At 35.6% G+C, this 10,378-nt stretch overlaps 1 pseudogene; it reads right to left on the reverse strand.

Annotated features, from left to right (window-relative positions):
- Positions 1–10,177, reverse strand: part of LOC128572481 (zinc finger protein 724-like) — a 102,464-nt pseudogene extending 92,287 nt beyond the window's left edge.
- Positions 10,178–10,378: the final 201 nt, after the last annotated feature.

Below are 10,378 nucleotides of genomic sequence, written 5' to 3' on the forward strand. Positions count from 1 at the left end.
TGCTATGAGCTATGACACCACGGCACTCTACCAAGGATGAGAAAGTGAGACCCTGTCTCAAAAAAAAAAAAAAAAAAAAAAGAAAGAAAGAAATCAATATGCCTTATGAAAGCCGCTACAAAAGTCCTCAATAAAATACTAGCAACCTGGATACAATAATACAGTAAGAAACCCCCCAAGGGCCAACTAGACTTTATCCCAGGGATACAAGGATAGTTCATCATATGTAAATTAGTAAATGTGATTGATCACACAAACAAAAGTAAAACCAAAAGCCATATGATCATATCAATAGATGAAGAAAAATCATTCAATAAAATTCACACACTTTCATGCTTAAAAACCTTCAATAAACTAGGCAAAGGAGGCATGATAAAAACCCTCAACAAACCAGGCATCAAAAGAAAATATCTCAGAATTGTAAAAGTCATATATGTAAACACCACAAGTAACTTCATACTGAATGGGGAAAAGTTGAAAGCATTCTTCATAAGAACTGGAATAAGACAGGGATTCCCACTATCACCACTCCTATTTGACATAGTGCTAGAAGTCCTAGGCAAGATAATCAGGCAAGAAAAGAATATTAATGTTATCCAAATTGGTAAAGTGGATGTCAAAACTTTCTCTTTGCAGGTAATATGACCTTGTAGCTAGAAAATCCTAAAGTTTCTACCAAGAGACTTCTGGAACTGGCAATGAATTCAGTAAGTCTCAGGATAAAAATTCAATATAGATAGATCAATACCATTTCTAATACTAATGACAGTTAAGCTGGGAGTAAAAACAAAGATTCAGTACTATTCACAAAAGCAACAACAACAAAAACACATAGGGATATATTTATGTGCAACTAAGAGAGTGAAAGATCTCTAACATGGGAAACTATGAAACTATGAAGAAAATAATGCCGAGAATATAAACAACTGGAAAAACATATCCTGTTCATGGATTGGGAGAATCAAAATTGTTAAAATGTCAATACTACCCAAAGTGATTTACAAATTCAATGCAATCCCCAACAAGTTAGCAAAGTCATACTTCACAGATATAGAAAAAGTCATTCCATGCTTTGTTTGCCATAAAATAGCCTGGATTTTAAGCAAAAGAACAAATCTGGAGGATTCACACTGCCACACTTGAAACTATTCTATGAGGCTATAGTAACCAAAACAATGCTGGCCCAACCAAGTTATCTTTAACAAAGCAGGCAACTACATGCACTGGGGAAAATAAGGCCTATTCAGTCAATGGTGCAGGGAAAATTGAATTGCGCATGCAGCAGAATGAAGCAGGACTCCTACCTCTCACCACTCAAAAAGAATTGAGACTGTATGGAAGATTTAGATATATGGCATGAAATCATCAGACGTCTATAGGAAAATCTGGAAAATACCCTTCTAAATACCCTTCTTCTAGGCAAAGAATTTAAGAAAAAGATCCCAAGGCAATCATGGCAAAACCAAAACTGACATTTTTTTAAACTAAAAGGCATCTAAATAGCTATGGACACAATCAACAAAACAGGTGGACAACCTACAGATTGGAAGAAATATTCACAAGTTTCACTTCCAATAAAGGGCTAATAACTAGATTTTACCAGGCAGGAAAAAAAAAATCCTATAAAGAGTGGGGAACACATGAAGATTCTCAAAAGAATAAAGAAAAATGGTCAATAAATATGTGAAAAATATTCAATGTCACAACTTATCAGAGAAATGCAAGTGAAAATCACAAAGAGATTATCACATTACCCCATTTAGAATGGAATTTATTTAAAAAATCCAAAACAGTAGATGCTGACATGGACACAGAGAGAAAGGCATGTTCATAAGCTGTTGGTTGGAGTGCAAATTTGTAAAACCTCTATGAAAATCAGAATGAAGTTTTCTCAAAGAACTAAAAGTAGACCTAAAATTTGATTCAGTAATCCCACTATTGGGTATTTTCCCAAAGGAAAATAAGTTATTGTATCAAAAATACACCTGGATTTGAAGGTTTATTGGAGCACAATTTACTATTGCCAACATGTGGAAGCAATTCAAGTGCTGATCAATTCATTAGTGGACTAATAAAATGTTGTATGTGTACACCATAGAGTACTATTCAACCACAAAAAAATGATAAATGAATACCTTTTACAACAATCTGTATGGAAACGGAGACCATCCTTTTAAGTGAAGTATCTCAAGAATAAAAAAACACCACCACATATATTCACTATTAAATTGAAACTAACTGATGAGCACACATGTGAATAGAGGGAAGTAAAGTTCTGTAAAAATCAACCAGGGGAGGGGGTAGAGGGAAGGAGGAGAAAGGAACACCCTACTAATGGTTACCATGAATACCATTTGAGTGATGTGCACACCTATAGCTAAGACTCTAGCATCAAAAAAATGATTCAGGTAACCTAAAATATTTTTTGCACCATTAATATTTTAAAATAAAAAAAAATCCAGTCATTAATTTTTGTAAAAATACAAAAATAACTTATAATCTATTTTCTGTCCTTAAATACCCAGATTTTAAAAAGGAATGCAGAGAAGGAGCTCTATGATCACAGACTAGAGACATTCTCTCATCAGCTGATCTCAATAAAATCGAAGCGAGGAGGTGCGTCTATCTGGATGATCTTGTCCAGAAGCAATACTGCGAAGACACAGTGAGACAACATGGGACACCAGGAGCTAAAGTAAAGATGCATTGGAGACATGCATGGAAAGCAGATGTAAGAGACTCAGCAACCCAGGGACAGAGCTGACAGATAAATTTTGCAGGAGATTTGCCCACACCTCACCATGGCTTCCTGTAGGGGTGGACTGGGGATTGAACTGAACTCTGGGATGCCCTGTCCATCCATGCCTGTGGAATGGTATGAAACAAGCAGGAATATAGGTCCCACAAGATTCTCAGTTGCACAGAATGTGGTCCTTTGTTGAAGGCCTGCCTCTATGGGACAAAGCCAGAGGCCTTAACCCAGGCTATCCTTGTAGTGGCACTGGGTGGTCAGGTTTGTACCTGGAGCTTCTTCAGTGGGCTGTCCAGCAGCCAGGGCCCTATCACCTAGGGAAAGCCACAAGGCAGGAGTGGATAATGCTAAAATCTTGAGCTGGCTGGCACCATGGGGGCTCATCCTGGAGTAGCCTCAGTGTCCCGTTGTATGAATGGCTATGATTCCACCTACTGGAGTCAGACAGTCACTCCAGGGCTGGATGCATGGGCAGAGGTGGGCAGATTATACCTACCACATTGCCCCATCTGTGGCTGCAGGGAACTGTTTGGATGGCTGAGTCATGTCCCCCCAACCTCATAGTCTGGCATAAGCTTCAGAAATTTGGCTCTACCACCCCAATGGGGATTCATCTCTCACACAGCTTTACCAAACCCAGAATAGCATCAGATAAATCAGGAAATAAGACTGAATCTTTTTGGCAACTAGCTAGTAACTTCCCACCCCTACCACATGCAGAATAAAAAGTAGTGGATGTTCTTTCCCTCTTAACCAAGGAGTGCCACCTACTGTCATTACAAAAGTTTTCTTTTTTTTCCCTAATTTTGGAACAGCACCTGGTATTCATGCATTTTGAAAGTTTTTTTCCTTTTTTTTTTTCCCCTTTACTTCCTTGTTTTACTCTTTTCTTCCTCTGCCCTGCTTTTTGGGTTACTTTTCTATTATTCTCATTTTTATCTCATAAATCTCTTAAACAAAAACCAAGATAACCTTTCTCTATCTCTCTCTATCTCCATCTCTCCTTCTCCCTCTCCCTCTCCTCTCTCTCTCTTTTTAGTCTGTTTTTTATGTTTGGTTTTTTAGACAGAGCCTCTCTGTCTGTTCATGGCTGTTTTCTATATTTGATGTAAGCAGAGTCTTACTCTTTCTCAGGCTGGTCAGGATTATCTAACCTTGGGTAATACACCTTCCCTAGACCCCCAGAGCACTGATATTGTTGGTATGCTTCACTATGCATGGCCTGTTACAATTACTATCATTAGCTTTCTTTTTACCTCTCTTTTTCTCATTCTTTTGTTCTCCTTCCTTCTTTCTTTAATTCCTATACCCAAAGGCACTTTAATCTCAAAGCACAGAAACAAAGAAGCTTAAGGAGAACTAGGAAGTGAGAGAAGTTAAGTAGTGGAAGGAAATAACAAGAAGAAACAACACATGTGGAGGAATCAACATGATAAGATGTTAATATCTAAATTATCTAAGGAATTCATATAATTTAAAGGGAAAAATATTCATCATCATCATCATCCAGTTGAAAAATAGGAAAGGTGCTTTTTAAAGGAAAACATACAAGAGATAACAAAAAGAAAAGAGATAACAAATGTTGGCAGGAGTGTGGAGAAAAACAGACCCTGTAAAATATTGTTGTTCATAGATGCAGATCTGTCTTAAAAAGTTAAAAATGTATAACTACCATAGAGCCCAGTAATCTAATTTCTATGTATTTAATCAAATGAAATAAAAATAAGTATCTCAAACAAAATCTGCATCCCCATGTTTATTCCAGCATTATGCACAATTGTCAAGACAATGGAAATTACTGAAATGGCTGCTAAGGGTGAATAATGTTTTTTAAAAGTATGAGTTAACACTTACCATAGACTATCATTCAGCCATAAAAATGATGAATATCGTGTGATTTCATCAACATGGATGGATCTAGTGGATACTATGCTAAGTAACATAAGTCTGGCACAGAAAAAGAAATGCTGCTTTAGGTAACATAAAAATCTGAACTCAAAGAAAGAAAGACTACAACAGCAGTTGCCAGGGCCAGGAGGCAGAAAAAGTGTGGCAATGATCTTCAAAGGTAGCAACATTTAGTTATAAGATGAATAAGTTTCTGAAACTAATGTACAGCATCATGGCACAGTTAATAATATAATAAACAATAATATAATAATGTTTTGTATGCTTAAAATTTTCTAAGAGAGTAGACCTTACGTGTTCTCCTTATAAGTAAATAGTTAATATGTAAGATGATTTCACAATGTATATACATATGAAATTATTACATATAAATATATGGTTATACAATTTTATTTGTGAAAATTTATCATGTTATACACATGCACATACCTTTATACATACATACATATTAATGACACATTTCTAAAATTTACTGCACAGGGGAAAATTATGAAATAGAAATTATCAAAATAATACCTATCAAATGGGAGTATAATATATGTGTGGCAATTCTAAGCTCCTCAATGACATAGTATATTTAAGAATTATATGAGCTGTATAGTAAACTATATTACAGTTGATAAATTTAGACATAGAGGATCTACATTTCTAACATTATTTCATAGTAGACAAAAAGAATATTTAGCAGTAAAATAACTTTAGATTTTTAGGACCCGGAATCCCATTGTATTGCCCTGCGTAGAGTGCTGCGGCATCATTATAGCTTGCAGCAATCTCAAACTCTTGGGCTGAAGTGATCCATCTACCTCGGTCTTTCAAGTATTTGAAACTACAGGTACATTAGATTTTCTTATATTTAAGAACATGCTATATGTTTTTATAAAATTAGTGAGTCTGAATTTCTGTAAAATCACATCTGAATCCTCCTTGGAATTAAAAATCATAAAAAAGAAAACATAAAAACCTGTCCTAGTGTTTCTAAGGTTTCTGAAATAATTTTTTTTTATGTTTTGAATGTAAATTTTAATACGTATCAGGTTTTAGACATAACTAGATCAATTATTGCCACATATATTTCCATGCATGATTATGTATTTATGATAATAGCAACTCATAAGATAATTATAATATGCATAACTACATTCACAAACAGGTGGATAAATATTCTCAGCTATTCACATTTTTTGTATTAAATCATAGCTGTGTACATTGATATGATCATGGGGCATCATACACTAGCTTCGTAGACCGTTTGACACATTTTCATTACAATGGTTAACATAGCCTTCCTAGCATTTTCTTAGTTATTGTGTTAAGACATTTACATTCCACTCTGAAATAATTCTTAATATTTCTTTTATTCCCCTCACACATTTTAATCATGAAGGGGAAAAAAAAAAAAGAACTGAGGGAATGGAGCTTGGTATGATGGCTCTGTCTGTAATCCCAGAAATTTGTAGGTCAAGTCAGGAAGATCAGCTGAGATCAGGATTTTGAAATTAGCCTCAGTACAGTAATGAGAACTCATCTCCAAAATGATAGTAACAATGACAATTCCTATTATTAATAGCTGGGCATTGTCATGCATACCTATAGTTGTAGCTATTAAGGAGGCTGAGGTTAGAGGATAACTTGAACCCAGGAGTTTTCAGTGAGCCATTAGACTCCAGCTGGGGCAACAGAGCAAGACCATGTCTCAAACAAACAAACAAAAAATGGTTTAACATAGAGCTCTTTAAAAATATGTACAGATATTCCCATATACCTCAGATCAATGAAAATGCGGTCATATAATTTAGTCCCTTATAACCCACGAAAAGATTTTTGGTTCTTAACTAAATTCTAAGGAAAAGCACTGCAGTGGTAGTAGAGTTCTTAGAAAATTTCAGAGCATGGGACAGAAGATGCTCCTCTGTGAGAGAAAGATATACACAGACATCTCTAAATAATTTCTAATAAATTAGAGATTCCCAAACCACTTTTTTAAAAGATCATAATGCTACCATTTATTGGAGAAGGAAAAAAAAAGCAAATAATAATAATTGTGATGGGGAAGGGTAACAGCTTAGCAACGTTCTGTTTGAAGTAAATTAGTAAAAAGAAAACAAGATATGTGAAATAGATTCTCCAGGTAGAAGTAGTACTCAAGAATATTTCCTGGATATAAAAATTTAGTTATACAATCAGTAGCATTCAAAATTACTTACCCAAAACACTTTTTAAAGTCTGGCTTTCTTCTTGATCTTTGGACCCCTCGGCTGCGTTATTTGCATCGTTTCCTGTCACCTACCTGGGTGTTTAGCTGTTGTCTCCTTTCTCTTCATATTCCAGGGCTCTTTTCTTTGCTCCAGACATGTAATCAGGTCTGGCTTACAGGCAGCAAGTCCTGTTTTATTAGAAAGAATTTGTATGACTCTTGCTGTGGATTATCCAATTACCAATCTCATACTGTCCATAGTAGAGAAGAAAGAACATTATAAAAAGGTCTATAAAACTGTTTCCCAAAATATTATTTACTGATAGACCCTTTAGAATAATACCAAAATAGTTCAAACTAAAAGCTCCTGAGCTCCTCTTTCCCCTACCACTGAATGAATAATAAGTGGTAGAAACTGGAGTCTAAGGTGCAGATTAATTCTAGAATTTCTAGAATTACCATTAAAGATGCAGATCAGCTCAAGAAAGGGAAAAGTTTATTCCAAGACAAGAATCTATAAATTTGTTTTACATTAACAAATCTCCAAGTTTTCTTTAAAAGCATGAATATAAAAGTCTTTGATGTGAAGCAGAAATTCCTAAGAAGCAATCTACAGGAAAAGGAAGTTCTGCCTTTACTGTGGAATAGGAATTGTGTACTGATGTTATCCTCACCCAGGGAGACCAGGTTTCTGTAGATTTCTATCATCACATCCCTGTACAAATTCCTCTGAGCAGTGTCCAGGCATGCCCACTCTTCTAGAGAGAATTCTATAGACACATCCCTGAATGTCAACAGTTCCTGAAAAAGACACATATTTATCAAGTAGTTATAAAAGAAGTTTTTAATTTCACAGAGAAAATGAAAGAGTCATGAATCCATAAGATTTTAAAAAAAACAACAACACACTATGTTGTTTCTTCAAGAAAATAGTCTTAGGAATAGTAGGGGGACCACACCTATGGAGCACATTGCAAGTACAAGTTGGATCTATCATGTGTAGAACACAAATGTCCTAATGCTATAATTGGGTAAATGAGGTGAAAGCTATGTTGATTAGTCTGGTGTAAGCACTCTAATTTTTATAAATAATCAACACATTGAAAATGGTATAAATGTATTTATGATCTATGTACAAAAGACTTACTAAAAAAAAGAAAATAGTCTTGAAAGTATTTTCTAATTCTGAGCAATGAGAATGGCATGAGATGCATGAATCTAGTCTATACACAATACCTTTCTGGATGATAAAAAAATTAAGAGCATTCAGCCATATACATTTTGAATACTGTATTTATAGCATATAGAACAAAATTGTGTATTTCTTACATAGATAAATATGATGAATTAAAAGTATCTCCTAAATTTTAATGTGTACACCAATGAACTAGAACATACCCTGTTTCCCCAAAAATAAGACATCCTCCGAAAATAAGACCTACTCACAGGAAAGATAAGATGTCCCCTGAAAATAAAACCTAGCACATCTTTGGGAGCACACCTTACTATAAGACACTGTCTTATTTTCGGGGAAACAGGGTAGGTTCTAGTTTAAATTATAGGTTCTAGTTTATAACATAGTTTTAAAATATAGGTTCTGACTCAGGAGATCCAGGGTGAGGTGCATGTTTCTGCATTTCAAAAAATTTCATCAATAAAGTGAAAGCTTATGGCCCAAAGAGAATAATATGGCAGGCCTCCAGTAAGTGGTAGACTTTGAATTTATCTCCGTTCCTCTGACCAGTGAATAAAGATTATGGTATTTATTTATTTTTGAGAGTATTACTATGTTGCCCTTTATAGAGTGCCATGGTGTCACAGGTTATAGCAACCTCAAACTCTTGGGCTTATGCAATTCTCTTGCCTAGCCTCCAAGTAGCTAGGACTATAGGTGCGTGCCACAACACCTGGTTTCTTTTTGTTGTAGTTGTCAAGGTTGTTTGGTAGGCCTGGTGTATGGGGCCAGCCCCCTAGCCACTGAGCTATAGGCGTCAAGCCAGTATTCATTTTTAAAAGAAATCTTTAAGCAAAGAAAAACAAAGATGTGAAGCTTCTAGATTAAATGTGATAGTTTGTGAACATCAGTTAGCAAATCTCCCCAACGACATTTATTAGTGATAAAAAGAAAAAATAACTTTATAACGAAGGAATTAGAGAGCAACTTAACCAACTGTATGAAATTAACATCTGCTATCATGTACAATTTGTATTAGGTACCAAGGCACACAGGAGGACATAACATCACTGCTGTGATTGTAGTAACCAAAAATATTCATAATAAAAAAAAACTACTCATTTTATGCAAAGTTCATGCTACAGATGGCTCCCATTTTCTTTAATCTCTAATAGTTCATTTAAATGATTTGTCTTTGGTATCCTATAGAGAAACTCTATTCTTATTTTTCTTTTTCAGAACTTTCCGAGTTATCCTAGGCAATTAATGCCATTCATTTCCTGCATTTTCTTAATCTGGTTCTACATAGATTATAATGGAGCATCCAGATGGAACCTAAACAAAATGTGTTCCCCTTATTCACTAATATTCCAGGCTCAGACCTAATCCCCAGTAGGAGTCCTGGACATCCACACTTTTCACTATTCTATGTTGACCTATAACAAAGAGACATTCCCAATATTACGGCTTGTATGTTTATTGGGAAACTTGCCCATGACATGTATGGGACTTGGACATAGAGAATGCTCTGATACACAGAGGAGAAGCATTCCACATGACTCCTTGACTATTATAACAAAAAGGAAAGAAATTAGTAACAACAAACTCATTAGCAGAAACATCAGAAGTAAAGAAAAAAGGATTTGCAAATTCTAAACTTGTAAGTTCCACATTGCATTTCAGGGGGAATAGTAAATACATCCCCTCATTTTTGATACATTTACCTGAGAAACAGCCATGACTTCTCCTTTTCCTTGTCTAGGATTTCCTTTCAGGTGATATTGCCTAGACAAATTAAAATTATATTTAGAGAATAATCCCAGAAAGGAGTCAGCACAATCTCTTTACTTGATTTTACAATATACACAGGAATGAGGGCCTTCCAATGTAGAAAAGGATAAACTCCCTTCTCCTTTTTTATACAAGGCATCAGTTATGATGAACTCCTCACGTAGACCAAAATGTGAGTTTCTTCTTTCCTACCCTCAGGTGCCTTCCCTTGCCACACGTACCAGGACTTTCTGCTACAACAATGAGCATATGGAGCACACTGACCAGCTCCCACCACACTAAAGCAGAGCAGGTCCTGATACCTCCTTCTGGAACAAGGCTGAGTCCAGCTTTCATGAGTGTATCTGAGAGCCATTTTGCTTCACTTTGGCCCTTAATTGAAACCACATGGATGCTTCCACCAGCCCAATAGACAGAAAGTGTGGGGAGGGCACAGGTGATGGTGTTTTTACAAAGTGGCCATGTGATTCTAATTGAAAGCGTAGGCTGAGAGCCACTTAGCTAAAAATCACCTGGGAAGCTTCAATGAGCATAGAAATCATGTGGTATTCTGGGC

This window comes from Nycticebus coucang, chromosome 20 (genome assembly GCF_027406575.1).
Source record: "Nycticebus coucang isolate mNycCou1 chromosome 20, mNycCou1.pri, whole genome shotgun sequence".
NCBI lineage: Eukaryota > Metazoa > Chordata > Mammalia > Primates > Lorisidae > Nycticebus > Nycticebus coucang.